This window comes from Protopterus annectens, chromosome 3.part1 (genome assembly GCF_019279795.1).
Source record: "Protopterus annectens isolate FY-2018-M chromosome 3.part1, PAN1.0, whole genome shotgun sequence".
NCBI classification, from domain to species: Eukaryota; Metazoa; Chordata; order Ceratodontiformes; family Protopteridae; genus Protopterus; species Protopterus annectens.
The window spans coordinates 1,910,428,288-1,910,448,395 of NC_056732.1; the positions used below are offsets into that span (position 1 = coordinate 1,910,428,288).

Consider the following 20,108-nt stretch of genomic DNA (forward strand, 5'->3'; position numbering starts at 1 on the left):
TCCCTCAGGCAGCAGAAAAATACACACTGCACCTCTCCTGCAACAAGTATAAGCTTAACATTGCCATCTTTTCAAATGCCCAGAGAAAGATGACATTTTGCCTTCAACAGTTTGCAGGCAATTTCATACGTTTTTATTTTCAGGGGGAGATTATAATAATAGATTAGAAACCAAGGAACTGAAATGGCAGCTGATTTTTTAAACTGTCTGTGGTAGAACTCTTGATGAAAACTGCAAAAAATATCTCCAAGAACACACTTAAATGCAAAGATTTAATAAGTAAAGCTTTCGGGCTCACCACCCTTCATCAGTACATAGAAACAATGACATTTTCAAAACTTTAAATAGGGATACAAATAAAATCACATGATCCAGCCAGCCTAACATATTCAACTTGCAATTAATTATTTAAATTCTACTATTTAAAACAACACTAACATATATTAAAACCTTTAAAAACATTCAAATTATCCTATGCTACTAACATATAGGATCAGTATAGTATAATTACATCTGTTTAAATAGATATATATGCACATACATTGTCTTAAAAAATCTTCCTATACAAAATGTATTTCATATAACATTTTCTTTTATATACATAACTACATGTATGCTATACAGCAAATATTATCTCATACTTCTTAGACATTTAACTAAAGAAAACTACATTAGAAAATATACTCTTAACTACTATTTTTCTATGTTATATTCCATAGATGTTAAATAGAAGAAACTAAAATACAGTATGTATTCTCAAATATTTTCTCTTTGTCTTTTAATCAATACCGGCTTTATACTAACTGTATTATTCAAACCTGGTATTGTATCTGCCTGTAACCTGCTAATCCAGGCATATTTTCTTAGTTTAATGGTATTATTCATATCTCCCCCTCTAATACCTGTATTTATTGCACATATACCCCTAAATTTAAAAGTGTGTGTAAAATTATCCATAATATGCTTATATAGAGCATTAGTTATAACTTTCCTTCTAATTTCAGACTTATGCTCTATAATACGTTCTCTCAATTTCCTAGTTGTCTTCCTAACATAAAATGCTGTACAAAGTGTACAAATTGCCATATACACTATTTGTGATTAATTGCAATTAGCTGAACATTTAAAATTATATTTATCTTCAGTTATAGGATGTTCAAATTCATTTGTTGAATCATAAATGTCTATGCAGCAACTACAATTGCAACATTTCAGTGTTGCATTTGTATGCTGTTATACAACTTTCTCATTCCTAAAATCCTTATAACATAATTTTTGGTTTAATGTTTCCAGATTTCTATATGAGAATCTAGGTTTTAAACCTATTAGTTCCTTAATTTCTGGCATTGCTAATAATATGAGCCAATTTCTTTCTATAATATTACACACTTCCTTAGTATTTGCATTATAAGTAGTTACATATCTAATTAAATTGTTGTTCTCATTAGAGGTCTTTGCTGATTCTATTACTCTCTGACTAAAATAGGTTTATATCTGTGTTTCCTACCTAATTTAACTTCTTCATAAATAGTATCTATATAATTTGGGGAGTAACTATTCCTTATAAATTCTTGTTTCATCTCATTTGCTTGAAGTGTAAAGTTATTATCTTCTGTATTAAGTTTACTAGCCCTTATTAATTGTGCCTTAAGAACTCCCTTAAAAGTATGTGGCACATGCATACTATTTCTTCTAACATACCTATTGGCATTTACCTCCTTTTTGTAAATCATAGGGCAGGATTCATGAAGCCTCCATGTAAGAGTTAACAAGTCTTACATGGAGGCTGCAGTTAAACAGTGTGACGTCAGCATGCCATGCATATTCATGAGGGCATGCTGACTCACACCCAAGGCTAACACGGTCCGTGTAAGAAAGTAGGGGGCATGTCCGTAGGGCGAGCACTGCAAACGGACACACCCCCAGAAGAGTCACAGTCCCGAAAGGAAACCCCCACGAGCGAGTCCGCAGAAATGTCAACAAACACAACACCACACATGCCCCCACAGACTATAAACCCAACTGAAATGTAAAACGTAAAAATGAACAGTTAAATTTTTTTTTTAATTTTAAAAATGTTTGCCCGTAATTGCGCTCGTTTGCGCGGGTGTGCTCTTCGCTCAGCCACAGTTAGCAGTCAGTGGAAAAGCATATAAGATCTAAATAGGCAATGTAAGCCAAGAAGCAATAGTGTAGCAGTAGAGATGTCAGCCAAAGAGGAGACAGTCACGGTTTGAGCCCCACCAACATCATTTATTATTTTTAGTGAAATAAGCACGAAACAATCCACTGACATATATGTACATATATATAACTATAATTTAGGTAAAATGTAATGAAATGGGCCATGAATTTTGAAGAAATGTGATACAATAAAGAAAAAAAAATTTTAGAAGTGCCCATAGCTGAGTTACGCTCCAACAAGCTGAGTATGTCTGCCCGCAGGTGAGCATTGGTTTAACAGGTGTAATATGGGTGCCTGGAGTTGAGCAGCACTTTAACACGCTGAAACTGTGTGCCCATAGCTGAGCTGAGCATAATATGCATGCTCATGGCCAAATAACACATAAACCAGCGTAACTCGTTTGCGCGGAGCTGAGCACCGCAACCAGCTTACCGGCGGGCAACGTTGAGCAAGCTGTTTCAAAACTGCCTTTACACAGACACACCTTCTAGCCTGTGTAGACAGTCATGAAATAAAAAAAGCAATGGCCAGGCTCAAACCCAGGATACCATGCACCATAGTCAAAGTACTGAACCACTTAGCCATGACAGTTGTACTGAGAAATGCAGTATTAGCATATATATAGGAATGAATGGAAAGAGAAGCCTGACAAAGCAGGCTTTGTGAAGCTGGTACATTTCCAAACTGGCCAATCACAGATAAGTGCGGGAAAAACGGCATATATAAGCCCCATAGGTGGGAATACACAGCATAACTGATTGTGGAACCTATTTGCAGTCAGAATGGCAGGTGTAGGAGAGGGTAGTCGCTTCTGAGCACAGAGGTGGGGTGTTGAGGAGTCCTAATGTATGGTTTGGCTCCTTGTCCACGATCATGAGGCTCAACTCATGCAGGGCCAGGTCCTGTGGGGAGCGTACAAGGCTGAGGCATGGGACCAGTTGGCACATGATCTCACCAGTGCCACAGGCATACCAAGGACTGGTGAACAGGTCCGACACCACCATGCGGACCTGAAGAGACGAAAGTAGGACCAACTGAACCGTTGGATCCAGGAAGCCCGGCAAATGCCCAATGCCCCACTACTGAGTAAGTGCCATGTAATTATGTATGTAAGAAATTAACCTAGATGATATTATGGAGATGTATACTCCAATATTACTTAATTTATATTACAGCTGCAGGTGTGCATTCTGTGAATCGGTGAGCCTATGCTGATAGGCTGTTGCGGTTGCGCCACCAGGCAGGTTAGTAATTATTTTCCTGTAATTGTTATACAATATAAGTGGGACAGCTTGTAAAAGAGGTCAGTGTAGTTACTTATTAATAAAGTGCAAATAACAGTGTAAGACAGATTCTGCTAGTACTGTGTGATTAGATAAGTGATGCAGCCTTTAATCCAGAAATAAAAATTAAACAAGTCTGAAATAGAGATGTTCCACCTGTATTGTAATAGTAGATAACCTGCTGCAGGCTGAAAATAACTGCTAAACAAGCTAGGTACAACACATGTGTGAAATACATCCCCATTTAAAATCTGACACATGACACAAGTGAGTCTGTTGGAAAGGATTGTTGTAACCAAGTAAAACATGCTAATAAAGCCTAGAATTAAGTACCATCCTGAATTGTAAAAATAAAACAAGTGACAGTGTGAGAAAGTGGTATGAATCCACCAAGAAAGTTGTAATAACTCCTGAATAAAGTATACTGCAGTCAGTACATAATGAAATGAATGAGACAGGCACAACCAAAGAGTGAAATGTGTGTAATAAAGTACTGAAGCTGGAATGTCTGTCCTACAATTTGGATATGTTGCTGTACCCTTGCAATATGGAGATAGTACGGTTGTATGAAATACCAAACATCCACAGTTGTCCAGAGCCATATAAATCAAACGTAGCAGGGTGTTGTAGCTGAACACAGCCAGATATGAATGTGTATGAATAAAAATGCAATGTATATTAATGTAGCAGTAACATTCCCATCACCAACATACCTAAGGTTACATATAGCAAACTGTAGTAAGACCTGTAGGGTATATATATCTGCAGCTACTAGAAATGTACAGCATATGTATAGGTAGTTGAAGTTGTTAATGAAATATTTCTTCACCCTACCCTATATTCACAAATAATCCATTCCACATCAAATGGGTATGTGTATTCACAATTAATTCCTCTGGATATTTGTCCTGTTGGTTCATACTTATTTGCATGTACGTTGATGCATGTGCCCTGTTCACATATCCAAACCTGATGGCCTGTTGCCATCAATCAACCTTGCATGCTGTTGGATTGTGTACTGTTGTTCAAATTATGCATGTGTTATGCTTGCTGTCCAATGTTTGGAATTCATGGGTGTTTGGTTAATGGGAATACTGATGCATGCTGTTACAACTAATTTTGAATGGTATTGTTTGTTACTAACCCAAAATGTCGTAAAATATTGCTAAACATAGGACGACAGGGAAGGCAGGTTCCAGAGGACCCACCTCTCCCACCTCAGCTGGTGAGTTGACTAACCCCCCCCCCCCAAACACACCACAAATCCAGTCTCACATAGACTTATCGCAACAGAAAACCAAAGACATAAACACACAAAAACATACTCAGAGGCTCTAAATAAAAATCTGCCCAAGGGCAGAGACCTCCAAAGCAGACATCCAAGCAACCGCTACCCCACAACAATACCCACGTATCACATAGTTCACAAAGTCAGTGTGCCACACAGTCACAGCCCTTAAGGCTAAACAACACACCTAATACACTTGTAATAGGTGACTCTATTCTCAGACACACTGACATCCCACTCACCAGGCTGAACAAGGAGAAGTTCACTGTAAGCTGCCTGTCGGGTGCCAGGATCTGCCACATAACACAAGCACTCAGGTCACTCCAAAGCAAGTACAAATATGACTCCGTCATTGTCCATGCTGGTGTGAATGACCTGAGACATACCTCCCTGGACTACATGAAAAAAGACATAGAGGAGCTCTCTGATCATGTAGACCAGGCCAGTATGACCCTGACCTTGAGTAGCATCTTACCCTCACCAAGAATGATGCCACAGTATAAAGACAAAATGATCAATTTTAACAACTGGCTAAAGTACTGGTGTCATTCAAAGGAAATCCAGTGTCTGTCAGCCTGGGATGACATGCTCGACAAGCCACGTTGCTTCGCTAGGGACGGCTTGCACCTGTCACCCCTGGGCTTTCAATACTGGCTAAGGCTCTTGCCACCCCCATAGTGCCTTTTTTAGGCAAGGCTCAAAAGACAAACCCGCCTCCATAGACAACACAAAGAAAAAGAAACTAAGGGTAATGCTGCTCAACGCCAGAAGTCTAAACCTCAAGATGCATGCACTCGAAGCTCTCTTCAGTATGGAGACTATTGAAATCTGTGCAGTAACAGAAACCTGGTTCAAGGCTCTTGAGAGCACCCCAGCACTACCAGGTTATACCTCATACCATGCTTTTCAGCCCCAAAACTCGGACTGAACCACAAAAGGAGGGGGAGTATCCATATTCATCAAAGATACCCACACCTCTAGGTTAGTGGTACTGCACGAAGCATCGGAGACCATCCATGTGCAACTAACAGTGGTCAAAACTGCCTTTCAGTTTGTAGTCTGCTACAGACCACCCTCCCAAATTCAGGAACCCCACTTGGCTTTCCTGAGAACACTGGAGAATATGAAGGTCTCTCCAAACACCATTATATTGGGTGACTTCAACTACACAAACATAGACTGGGAGCACTACTCAAGCCCCAACACCCTCACCCAACAGTTCCTAGAATTTATAAACTCAAATGCTATGGAACAACTGGTCACCACTCCCATAAGAGGGGAAAACATATTGGACCTGATCATCACCAACATGGGGCCTCTATGTTCCATACCAGAGGTACTCTGGTCATCCATATCCCGTCCCCACCCCCAACCAAGGAATCCACGGTGAAGAACTTCTCAAAAGCAAACTTCACATTTCTCAAAACCGAGGTGGAATTCTTCAAAGCCCCCGGGCCAGTGGAAAATATGGCCCAAACCGCAGAATCCTTTACAAACGCTTTCTATGGACACCTACAGGAATGCATGGATCGTGCTATCCCAAATAAAACCAAGACTCATTCCTCCAAAGGCAGGAGATCTGTCTGGTGGACCCCAGCCATAAATAATCTATACAACAGAAGGAGGAAGCTACTACATGATAGAGCAAAATCCCAAAAAGGGAAGGCATCTCTGATTAGTACTAGCAAGAAACTACGATCCCTCATAAAATCATCTAAGGCCAGCTTTGAAAGAAAAATTGCACAAGATGCTAAAGATAATCACAAGGCCTTCTTTAGTTATGTCAGGAACCTGGGTGGCAACTCCCAGATATGCTCTGAGTTAGTTCAAAATGACAAAAAATATACTGAACCCACAGACATTGCCAACATCCTGGCAGACAGGTTCAGTACAAACTTCTCCCCCCCAAAAGAGCAAATTCTATACCAACAGAGTGTAGCCTCCCTGACATCACAGATGCACAGGTGAGAGCTGCCCTCTCCAAAGCAAAAACACAGCATCAATGAGACCGGACAGTGTCCCGGGCTGCGTCTTACACGAACTCCAAGAAGAACTGAACCCTCACATAAAGTCACTGTTCAGTCTCAGCCTTACTACAGGATATGTACCCAAGGAATGGCGTACAGCAACAGTGGTCCCACTCCACAAAGGTGGTGCCACAACGGACCCCAGAATCTATCGCCCTATAAGCCTGACTAGCCTGGTGTGCAATGCTATGCAGTGTATCATCATGGAACTCATAAACAAAGACATTGGGCACCTCCAAACACTGGATCCTACCCAATTTAGCTTTGTTAAGGGCAGATCTTACCTCTTAAACCTGGTCGACTTCTTTGAAACAGTCACCAAGGCCATAGATGAAGGGAAAGTAATCCACACAGCCTACCTGGACCTAGCAAAAGCCTTCGACACAATACCCCACTCGGGCATCATAAATAAGCTCACCAGCTTAAATATCAACCCCTATGTCACAAGATGGGTTGCAAACTGGCTCAGGGATAGAACCCACATGGTCAGAATTGCAGGTGCCATGTCAGACTCTACACCAGTTACAAGTGGCATCCCACAAGGCTCAGTCCTGGGACCTCTCTTGTTCGGTATATATTTCTCTGAGGTACAGGCAAACATGGGAGGACTATGGCTGACCAAGTTCGCAGATGACTGCAAACTGGGTTCCATAATCGACTCGCCGACTGACACAAGCATCCTCCAAAAGGATCTCACAGAGACGGATAACTGGTGCCAGAGCCATGGCCTAAAGCTAAATGCCAAAAAGTGCATAGTCATCCCCTTTGGGAAAAACAAAGTGCCTACAAATTACCACACAGGTGGTAATCCATTAAGTACGGAAGAAGTAATTAGGGATTTGGGGACCCAAGTAGATAGCAATCTCTCCTTTGACAATCACGTTGCCAAAGTGGTTAGAAAGACCTTCTATATAGCCCACCTTATCAGAAAAGGGTTCACATCTAGATCAAGAGAGGTCATTGTGCCCCTCTACTCATCACTCATCAGGCCCATAATTGAATACAATGCCCCATTTGGGATGTACCTTACCCGACACCTGCAGCAACTTGAAAGACCCCAAAAGTACCTCACCAAGAGGATGAAGGGACTCAAACAGATGCCCTATGCAGTTAGGTTAAAGAAACTCCATCTCTACTCAGTTGCTTACCACCTACTCAGAGGCGATCTGTGCCTGACGTATAAAGCCATGTCCAACGCAGAATTAATGGACATGCTCCACCTCAGGAAATCCAAATCTCTTAGAGCTACATGCTCCAGGGACTTAAACCTCAGCACAGAAAGAAATAAGACATGCTAGAGGGACAGATTCATATCCCAGAGGTTCCCCTCACTCTGGAACAAAATCCCAATCCATGTTAGGCAGAGTCCCTCAATGACCCTCTTCAAGAGAAATCTTGACGAGTGGATGGGAGATCGTAGGTTTACCCCTGGGATCTCTTCTGTGTCCCTCCTAGACAGAGGCACAGTCAACTAATCTAAAAGGGTGGCGAAAGCCAAACACACTCTGGCTAGGCTTATAAATGCCCTAGGACAGATAGCCTAGTATCAATCTATGAACTTATGAACCTATGCGTACTTGGACTTACAGTAGACGTGAACATAAAACAGAAACATATTATTTATTTGTTTCAGCAGGGTTAATAATTATGGATGGAGGAGTATTTAAGAAAGTTTTTTTGAATCACCGGGTTATATGGATTACTTTGAAAGATAATTCTGATGACATAAAATTAGGAAAAGGATTACAAAGGATTAATGAGGTTAAATGTGATAAAGAAGGGACGATGGATGTAGTAAGTGTATGGCAGATCACATAGTAATGAGGCCCTTTTATAAAGATTGCTCTGAATGGTGGTTGTTTTTTTTAAACAAAAATATAAAAAGTGTTATATAAGCAAGGAAAATATAAAAATAAGAAAGGAAAGTGTGCATTGTGATCAAATGAGTAAGGATATGTGACAGTTTAGCAAATAATGAAGAAAGTTACTTTGTTAAAGAAGAGTTAAATAAAAAGAAAATACAATATTTATTATATAAACAAATATATTTTTGCAAGGAAAAAAGGAGGAAATTGCACCATATTTGAGTAAACTTATTAAAGAAAATGATAGTATTATGAGAGTAATGAAAGAAAGGTCAGATATTGTACAAACTACACAAGTTAAGATTGTGGAAATAGTGGAAGGATATGTTAAAGAAAGTTTTAGAGGGAAGAATGTAGAAAGTACTAAGGAATGGAAAGTGGAGATTCTTCCTGAGGAAGATAATAAAGATTTTGAAAAAAATATTAGAATGGAAGAATTAGAAAATATTTCAAGAAACGTAAATTTGGAATCTGCAGCAGGGCCAGATGGAGTAGAGTATAGAATGTATAAAAATATGACTATAGTTCAAAAGATATATTTTTTAAAAGTACTAAATAAATAGTTAAAAAAATGGTTTTCAATATAAAGATCTGTGTAATGGTGTAATGTAAATAAGGCATTTGATTCAATTCAGCATAACACCATATAAAGATATCTGATACTTACAATTTAAGTACTAAGTTAAAAAATGTTTCTGTTATAGCATATATGTTATTAGTAAGAATATTTATAAATGGATGGTTTAGTAAGGAAATTGTGCTTGAAACATGCATAAGGTATGGTTGTCCAGATTTAGCAGAAATCTGTGTCACTGACTTGAAGCACAAAGCATAGTCAATTTAGTAACATATTTGAATCCATAAGAAGGGAAAGATTAATCTGTGGCATCAGGGACAATCATCTAAGGGACACACTGTTGATACAATCTGATTTAACATCGATAAAAACACAGATGTCCAGATAAATGAACTGTCAAGTATGTAACCCAGAAAGGTTTTCTATGGAATATGAAGTGGTAAAACTGGGACCATGAATGAAAATGTTGTGAAAGCAAATTATGGAAGTGTAAAATACGAAAAAAAGACAAAATGACTATAGATCTGCTATTGCAATACAAACAGAAAACAAAATTGTTAAAAGTACCAATCATGAAGAATCAGTTTATTTAATATAAAAATGAGTCAGCATTGTACCTACAGTCCTGTCTCCTTTGGCACTAACTGTAATTAACAAAACACTGTATTATTTTCCACTTCTTATAACACAAGAATACCTGTTTGGAGACATCAAACTCTTACAGCATTGTCCAACTACTATATAGTTCTTTGATTGTCCAGGGTTTCCTGCTTTCTAAATTATATAGATATCGTTGAACTTTGTAAACGTGTGTAAATATTTCGTTTTTTGTACCTTTATTAATATGTTTATTTTACTGCAACCTTTCTCCCGCGCTCTCTGCTGAAAATGGTCATGTCATCCCAGTTAGAATTTCACAGTAAACAAAAGCAAATAAATAAATAATACTTGCATCTTTAACCATGTTCAGACAAGACTACACTAGTAGGTTAAAGACTAAATGAAGTGATTCATTTGTGAATGATTTCTTTTTAGCAATAGTAAGGATAAACATTAGTCTGCAGATGACCACACATGACAAGAAAAACAGACAGAAATCACATTTTGTTTAAATGCTTCTGGCTGTTGTGTTTTATGCAAACACAGCAACTTTTTTTAAATCCTAGCCAACATGTGTCTGAGATATGCATTTTATCTTCCAATAAAATTACTTTAGACAAGTGAAACAGTAATTCACATTTTCTGTTTACATCCACCACAACAGGGATAGTTGTTGATCAAATAACACAAAGATTGTCATGACCATTACTACTATAGCCACTTACTGCTTAAAAAATAAGAACACAGCATACTAGTATCTCATTTCAATCTACTGAAAAAAAAACGAATACATCTCACCACTGAACTGAAATGCTTTGAACCAGTTAACTGAATTGGTACTGGGATTTGAAGAAGTTTGGTTGTCTTTTTGTCCTCATTCTCACATTTGTTGCACTTTACTAAGCATACTTGTTCAGACGTGAAAAGCTAGAAGTAACAAGATATAAAAAAATATGAATGAACATGAGAAGGACTTTAGAATGCATTTTTTCTGTGAACTGGCCATTTTAATTTCTTTATCTGTGATACTTTTAAGTCACTTCAGTGTGTAAACTTGCTCAGATTGGTAAAATGAAATGCAATGACACATTAACCCAAAAAATATAGGCAGACTGTTGGCTCCTGGTGTTTATAATTCATACAGGGATGATAAGTAAAGTAGGTTCTAAATATCATGCCAACTATAATACAGTAGAGGCAATATAGCAGTATTATTTTAAATACTCAGATGACACTTGCAAGACACAGCAATAATCGACTGATACAATGCAGAACAACAAAACAGTCACAGAAAAAAAAACAGGCAACCACAAACAATATACACATTACTGCCCTTTACATCCTTCCTGGCAACAATAGAGCTACACTGGAAGGCAGCCTATATTTGATATCCATACAAATTCCACAAGAAAAAATACTACTAGGTGATGTGAATGTCATTTCATTGGACATAACCTCTAACTCCGCTACATCATGCATGAACTTATACAGTTTCACACAACTAATTAGTAGCCCCACACATCAAAGATCTCAATCTCTTAGCACAAAAAAAATCTGGACAAAGCCAAAAATAATGGAGGAACAAAGGATCAAAAATAGGGACATATTTTAAATACTGCTGTTATAAACTTAGATAGTTGCTAGAATAAAAGGTCTTGTGTTACCATGCATTTTCTGAAGGATATAAATTCTGAAACTTAAATGGCTGCCATTATTTAGTAAATTTAATCATCACTGATTTGCCAAAAAAAATCCAGAACATCACAAATTTTATAAAGAACAGACCAAAAATCTGAGGCAAAAATCTAGACAGTTCAGAGGTATGCCACACATTATAGTAAGACATCAAAGTCCTTATTATACTAGATTCTAGTATCAGGCTCTGGGAAATTCACCACCACAGGTACAATATCAGAATATCTCAGTGACCATCTCCCAGTCTACGCAACTAAAAATCTCACACATCCACTTAAACAGCACAGTTGCAAAACAGCACACAACCTATCCAAGTTTAACCCAGAAATATTAATTACTATCATAGCTCTCAACCTCTTAGCCTCATAAATCTGGACAAAGCCTGGCATAATGGGGGTACAAAAGCCAAAAATAGGGGCAGATTTTAAATATTGCTTTTATAAACTTAGAACACTGAAAGAATAACAGGGTATGTATTCAAATCCATTTTCTAAAGGATATGAAGTCTTAAACAGAAATATTTACAAATTTCATTACTCAGATTATCCCAGTGTTTTTCCAGAAAGCCAAGACTTTTATGAGGAAGAGTTTGAAATTTTGAGACAAAAATCTGGACATTGAGTGAAAATCTAGACAGTTGAGCAGTATGCTACTTAACATTTATTAACTGGGACATTCTAAAAATTGACCCCTTAAAAGATGCTATAAACAAATTCAATACATCTTTACTAGATATCCTAAATAACATCACACCTCCTAGAAGGAAGAGACTAAAAGAAATAATGCAATCTGGCTATCCAAAAAGACTAGATTGCTAATGACGGCTAGAGAAAAATCATGTTAAGAATGGCAAAAATATAGAACACCACAATATCTTGAAAACTTCAGAATGCTCCTCAACCGTACTAAAAAGCAAATAAATGAAGACAAAAACTAGAATAACATTCAGTGCAATAATAAACACAATCCTAAAAAACAAGTCTGATCAGCCATTGAAGAAATTGTATAGTCCAGCCATAAATTCAACCCGAACCCCTCTCCCAATAACTCACCAGTCAAAAGTGCAATACAATTTAACTCATATATTTCATCTATAGGTGCATATATATATATATATATATATATATATATATATATATATATATATATATCTATATATAAGTATGCTATAAGTACAGCATCTCTAACCAAGGATTCCCCAGTACCTAATCCCAACCCTGTCCAACAACAACATATCACCACATCTACTTTCAACTACAAACCTATACCAACATCCTTTATAAAACTATTCTTAAACAACCTCAAACCGTGCTCTACTTCAGCTAATGGACATCCAAATAAGTACCTTAAAACAGCAACCAAGAGTACTGCCAATTCTGTCCTAATCCTTACAAACAGGTCTATTCAGGAATCCCACATTCCTTCTGTCTGGAAAAAAATCATACATTATCCGTGTACACAAAGGATGAAATTCAACAGACAGTACTAATTTTAAATGTGCAACAAACTTATCATCCCTCTCCAAAATACTTGAAAAATGTATTCAAAAAACAATTGCTAAACTATCTCCTATGGAAAGAACACATATCCCTAAACAACACAGATTTTCTTTCTCCCATAGTAATAACACTGTACTTGTAAACTTTATAGATACTGTCAGTAAAGCTATAGATAATGGCAAAGTAGCTGTCTCCTTCTTTACAGACTTGTCTAAAGCCTTCAACATGGTTTACCACAGTAAACGTCTGCTTCAAATTCCTTCACTAGATTTAGCTCAGTCTACCCTTCTATGGTTCAAATGCTACTGGAGTAATAGGTATCAGTCAGTAAAATGGCACTACACTCTCTCTCTCCATACCTCCCAGTCAACTCTAGTATACCACAAGGCTGTATCCTTGGTACCGTCCTCTTTAGAATTCTCACCAACAGCCTCCACACATCCATACAACAGGCCTCCCTAATAAAATACATAGATGAGTCTACACTCATATGCACATATGACAACATGGCACACTTGTAAAAAAATTACTCTAGAGCTTTATCAGTCACTGAAACAGCTTTGTAACATAACTCACGTTCAACCAAAAAAAAATTACCACTACGTATTTTCTCCAAAATCCTTGCTTCGTGAAGAAACAAAATGCAAAATCCTCTCTCTTAATAATACAATCACTGAAGTCACTTCTCATAACAAATTATTAGGGATGATAGAAGGTAATAATCTTAAATTCACCGCACATTCAAAATTGCATTAAAAATCTCACCAAAAACTGTGAATGCTTTACAGAGCCAAAAACTTTCACACCAATGTAACTAAAACTACATTTGCCACTACTTACCTCCCCCTCACTACTTTAAACTTCTCCCATCCTTACTAACCTTCAGACATCCCAAAAAGGAAAATCTGAACAACAATATAATAAAGTGGCTAAATCCGCAGCAAATACTCCCTTCAGAACCCACCAGTGTATTGCACTAAAAAGCCTCGATTGGTTAGAACTACCCCCATCAAGTAACATTTACACACCTTCTTACCACCTATGAAATTATCCAGCATCCATCTACACAACTATGTTCCCAGTCAGCCATTATGTTCGAATGACCAAAAGTTCATCTCTGTCAACAAACTTATCGAATCAGCTGGGCATTGTCTATACTCATATCATGTTTTTGAGGCCTGATACCCCTTATTTGTATCCATCATGTCAATACCCTCCCTCCCTCCAGTCATTTAAAACCACTCTGAAGGACTTCCTAGCCAAAATCTGGCTGTGTTCTTGCTCAACCCCAGGATACTCTATATCTGTAAATATGAACAAATACCTATTCATACATTATACCTCCTTACTCTCCCTTCCTAACTCACTTCCTTAATTCTATCAATTTCTCTCCCCTGACTATCTTTCTAAATATGTTATAACCATGTTTACTCTCATTTCACATTGTAAATTTATATTTATATTATAGTAACTTACCTTTAATTTCTTTATAGACTGGTTAAAGCTTCTCTAAATATTAAATCACTGTCATATAAGTTGCATCTTTTCTCAACCAAAATTTTCATATTGTGTCTAATTTGATATAATTATATAAACTGTAGATGTTTTGTATTATTTTTGAAGATTGTAAAATTATTGTTCTTAAAATGGTTTTGTAATACTTTAGAGCTTTTCTCATCAGACCCCCACTGAAAATGGTCATCTACTCAATCGGACTTTCCTGGCAATTAAATGTGAATAAATAAAATTAAATAAAATGTTCTTATTACTATTTGGCAACAAAATGGCACAGGTTATAGATACAGATGCCACAAAACGTAGCAAGTATTAAATGGTAGTCATGGCTCAGGCCACAAAAACTAGCAACTCAATGACACAGAAGTACAGGCAGTGGTGCCACAGTTGCCTGCAAGGGGTTGCAGGCTGCTACTCTAGACACAGATAATCAGAGGGTAGGTTTCAAATTACCTGAAGTGGTATCAGAAAGGTAGGTGGTCACTGGTTTAGCAGGGTTAGCATGATCATTTGCAAAACACTAGGTGGAAGTAGTCTGTAACACAGCAGTAAATAAGGCCAACAAAAACTAAAAGCAAGTCAGATATGGTTAGCAACTCCAAGAATAGAGCTAAGACCTCTGGTTAACAAAGTCTGCAGATAACTTCAAACTTGGGGTTGTTGTTATGTGACCCTATGGCACTCAAACCCTCAAAATAAAGTCTCCTTAGTACATTCTTGGTGTACAAATGTTGGTTCAAACTACATGTTAAAAAGTGTAGTAACATCACTTTCCGTAGACATCTGATTCCCTCATAGTACTGTACAACAAACACGCACTGGGACTGAAAATGGAGTCATGGACCTAGGAACTTGGGTTCATATTTCCCTCTCTTTTGACCATCGAATGACAATGCTTGTCAGGAAACCTTTTTATTTACCACAGCTAATTGCCAAAGGAATATCTTCAAGTTCTAAAAACCCATAATCACTGCCTTATACTAAGCATTGATCAGGCCAGTTAATAGTGTACATTGCCTCCTTCAGGATGCATCTTACCAAACATATCAAACAATTAAAAATTCCCCAAAGGTTCCTAACCAAACTTATCACAGCCTTAAAGTCCTTGCGTTACCAAGGCAGGCTGAAAGCTCTATTCCTTTATTCAGTGCCTTAAAGCCTTTTGAAGGGAGATCTCTGTCTCACAGCAGCTATTAGAGATCTTATCCTGGATTTCCTGTATCTCTGTATATTCAATAGCTCTACCAACACTAGTACCAGGGACCTTCACTTTCACCAACAGCTAAATAAAACACCACCAGGGGACAGGTTTATAACTCAGCACCTCCCAATTATCTGGAATACACCAAATTTATATTGAGTGTTAAGCAGTGGGACTCACGATCTTCCTTGAAATATAACTTAGATGATCATCTGAGTATCCACAAACTTACTCTGGAATTGACTGGTTTGGTCCCCTAGAAAAAGGAGGTGTGGCATGACGGAAGGTATTGGCAACATGTGAATGGTTATAAAACTCAGTGGCATTGAAATATCTATGAATCTATGAATGAAAAGAAATAGTCTGTTTATACCCCTTAAAAATCTAAACAGAACAGCCTTTTTCCAAAAAACTCATACATCACATATAAAGATTTTGCAGGGCAGGCTATATCATTCATTAGTCTTGACATACTTCTGTGGCACTATGACAATTATTACAGTTGTCATTAAAATCCAAGTGATTACACAAAAAAAATTCTCATAGCTAAGCAAATAAGTCTGAGAACATGACTACTATGCTCACAATTACACTTAATGGAAAATTGTCGCTACCGTCAAAATATATTCACATTGTTACACAGACATGATCATTAGTTAATAAAATTTTAGATGCAATGTGTGATGAACAGTTTAATTGCAGAATTAACTGTTATTTAAGTGCATTTCAAAATAAGACATGCAAGTGTTGCTTCTAAACCCAAGTCATCAGCTTCAATAAAACAATGAGAGGTAAGCACTATTAAGGGATTGAAAAGGGATGCAGAAATGTTTAAGTGTGTTTTACAGGTGCATCTGGCTAGGCATCTTATGGTCCTCACGACTGTCTGCCTAGTAATGATCCTATGTCTGTGCATTCCTAATACATATTAATAAACAGCCTATCTTAATTTAAGTGCTGTCATTTAATATCGTCCAGCTAAGTCATCATTATTCTTAGCTCGTTGTTCTGCAGTATGTAATGCATAAGAATTGAGAGCTTATAGTTCTCATTTCTTTTTTTGTACAGCAAAAGAAATATGACATAACATCCAGTGCTGTTAATATCATATAACATCCAATGCTAATTGTATTATAATATGATACATCCTGTGCTATTTATATTATATAATATAATATCCAGTGCTATTTATATCATATGATACAACATCCAATGCTATTTATATCATCATAAGACATAACATCCAATGCTGTTTATATCATAATGTGATACAACATCCAATGCTATTTATATCATCATATGATATAACATCCAATGCTATTATTATCATGATGTGATACAACATCCAATGCTATTTATATCATCGTATGATATAACATCCAAAGCTATTATTATCATAAAGTGATACAACATTCAATGCTGTTTATATCATGATATAATATAACATCCAATGCTAGTTGCATAATAATATGATACAACATCCAATGCTATTTATATTAGATCTATTTCCAATAATTGAACGAGCACTACATCCAACCACACATCATTGAGATGAAAGGATCAAACAATTTAAACATTGAAAGTTAAGTTCATTGAGGTCCACTTCACTGAATTCATATACTTGGCCAACATCTCAGACATCATCCATTATAAATGTCTTTAAAGTGCTAGAAAAGCATAAAATGGATGCAGGTTGTATAGAGAATAATACTAACTGATAAGTTGGCCAACCAGTGTACTTCAATGACTTCAGATTCAATGAACTTAACGTTTGATGTTTAAACTGTTCGGTCCATTCGTCTTGATGATGTGTGGTTCAATGCAGTACTCGTTCAATCATTTAAAACAGATCCACTTATAATATCATATAACAGCCAATGCTGTTTATATCATCATATGACACAACATTCAATGCCATTTATATTATAATTTGATACATCTAATGCTATTTATATTATAATGTGACACCTCTAATGCTATTTATATCATAATGATACAACATATAATGTTATTTATATCACAATATGATATAATATCCAGTGTTGTTTATATCACCATTACCTTTCAGTTTTCTTATGCCACTTTCCTCCTCTTCTTTCTCTCAAAAATTTGAAGGAAAACTCTATTTTTAACAATGATTAAAATATTTTATTCCTAGCCTTTGAAACAAAATGTAAAATATGACAAAACAGATTCCAATGATATTTTTAAATTTCCATTCATCTGATACATCTTAAAATGATTCTTACTCAGAGAAATTAAAGTAGAGGGGGCAGTACATTCATCCAGCAAATAAGCGACCACTCTGGGGTGTGAACACTGGCTCAAGGTGATTTGGTCACTATTGATCTGACACCCTGACCCCATACTTACATGGGAAAAATGAAACTGATACCATTGCAGATTTCATAGGTTCATAGGTTGGTACTAGGCTATCAGCCCTAGGGTCCATACAAGCCTAGCCATAACAATTCCCTGGCTATTTCTTCCCACACTATTTACTTCCCGGGACCCCTGTCTAGCAGGGTGACTGGCATGATCCCCAGGGTGAATTTCCTTTCTCCCATCCAATCATCAAGGTTCCTTTAGAAAAGGGCCAAAGAGGTGCTCTGCTTGACATGTATGGACAGTCTATTCCAGAGTCTGGGGAGTCTCTGGGTCAGGAACCTATCCCTACTAAATCAAAGATGTCTATGAAATCACCTCTCTGAATCTTTTCTTTTACCAATTGTGATATAACTGAGCCCTGCATTTTGTTTTTAAGGTTGCTGTCCATACTGTTTGTATTGCTTCTGCTATGCACTAGTACTGATGAGGGGATTCCTCTATCAGAGGGAGTTGTTGGTAATAATGGAAATGACGGGGTACTAGAAGCATCTACGGTTGCAGTGCCGGGCCTCTGATCAAAAGGCATATTATTTTTCCTGCCTACTATATGAGCTAATCTCACCCTGCCTTCCTCATTAATTGCTTCAATAAACATCTCTAAATACTCATCTATATACCCCAACTGATCATTTCCTTGTTTACCAGATATTCCTGATGCCTCCATACCTGCTGGGATATCCGAAGAATTGTCCTTTGGCTCCTGAACTAATGTCTCCTTAATGTACTTTCTTTTTCACTTTTAGTAGCAGAACCCTCTTCTACTTTGATTGATTCATTGATTTGACTTAATGATCTCTCTAAATTCACGTAAAATGGTCCAGTCATTAAATCATTCTCTTCCACCAAAAAATCCTGAAGGATACACCACTTATCTCAGGATTTACTTAACAAACTTCCCAAAATGTTAGTTCCTTCCATGACAATCATCCAGCTATCCATCCTCAGCCCCTTTTTCCCATTTTGCACATGGGGTTGGTGTGTCACTTCATCAGTGACAATCATCTCGAGCCAAGGTTTACACCACCGGGTGGCTAGCCCTGCCATGACACTGTAATACTTAAAATGTTAAAGTAAAGCAACTTTGTTTCACTTCCCTCACTTTCTTATTGGTGCATTCTTCGTCAGCTACAAAATGTCACCATCAGTCATATTCTATGCCCTCACTCACGTGTACTAAGTAAAAGGTGGCCAAAATGGCCTCGATTCAGCATAGACTGCATGGAATGCAGCATCCTGCATCCTCAGATCAATGTCAACAAAAGTACCAAAGACAGTCAGAAAAAGAAGTTATGTACTCACCATAACATTCCATCTGAGTAGGTACTTCATTTGTCTGCAACCTGTGGGGTATCGGATCCAACCTCGGATCCGAGTCGGCAGCTTCACTAGCTAAAAGATCCGAGCTCCTAGCTCCTCCCCTACCCATAATCCCCTGCTGCCTACTGTATTACCTCAGACCGAGTTTGCTCAGTCCTAAACATTTCACACCCTTGACAGAGGATCAGGCCCTGCTTAACCTCATGAAAAAGGACATCTTCCAGTTGGCCAGTTATCACAATATGGTTAGGGGGCATGGAGGGGGGGGGGGGTTGGTTGCAGACAAATGAAGTACCTACTCAGATGGAACGTTATGGTGAGTACATAACTTCTTTATCTGAAGTAGTTACTTCATTTGTTCTGCAACCTGTGGGACAGAGCCCCCAGCTACCTATAGAAATTAACCCTGGGTGGCCTTACGGAAGGATATTCCAAAGCACTGCAGAGCCAAAGGAAGCCCTACTCCTTGAAATCATATCCAATTTATAATGGGAGATGAACGTCTAAGAAGTGGACCAAGTAGCTTCTGAACATATGCATCCAGAGGAACCCTGGACCAGAAGGCTGCTGATGTAGCAATGGATTGGGTTGAATGAGCGTGAATTCCCATAGGAACTGGTTTACCTGAGGATGTATACCCATGGATTATACAATGGGAAATCCAATTT

General features: G+C 37.6%; 1 protein-coding gene across 1 annotated transcript in view; it reads right to left on the bottom strand.

The window, feature by feature from the left end:
* LOC122797954 overlaps positions 1–10,754 on the bottom strand; it is a 507,423-nt gene extending 496,669 nt beyond the window's left edge. Inside the window, exon 1 of the mRNA XM_044066475.1 lies at positions 10,624–10,754. The gene's annotated coding sequence lies outside the window, so the exon portion shown is untranslated. The remainder of the gene's footprint in view (positions 1–10,623) is intronic.
* Positions 10,755–20,108: the final 9,354 nt, after the last annotated feature.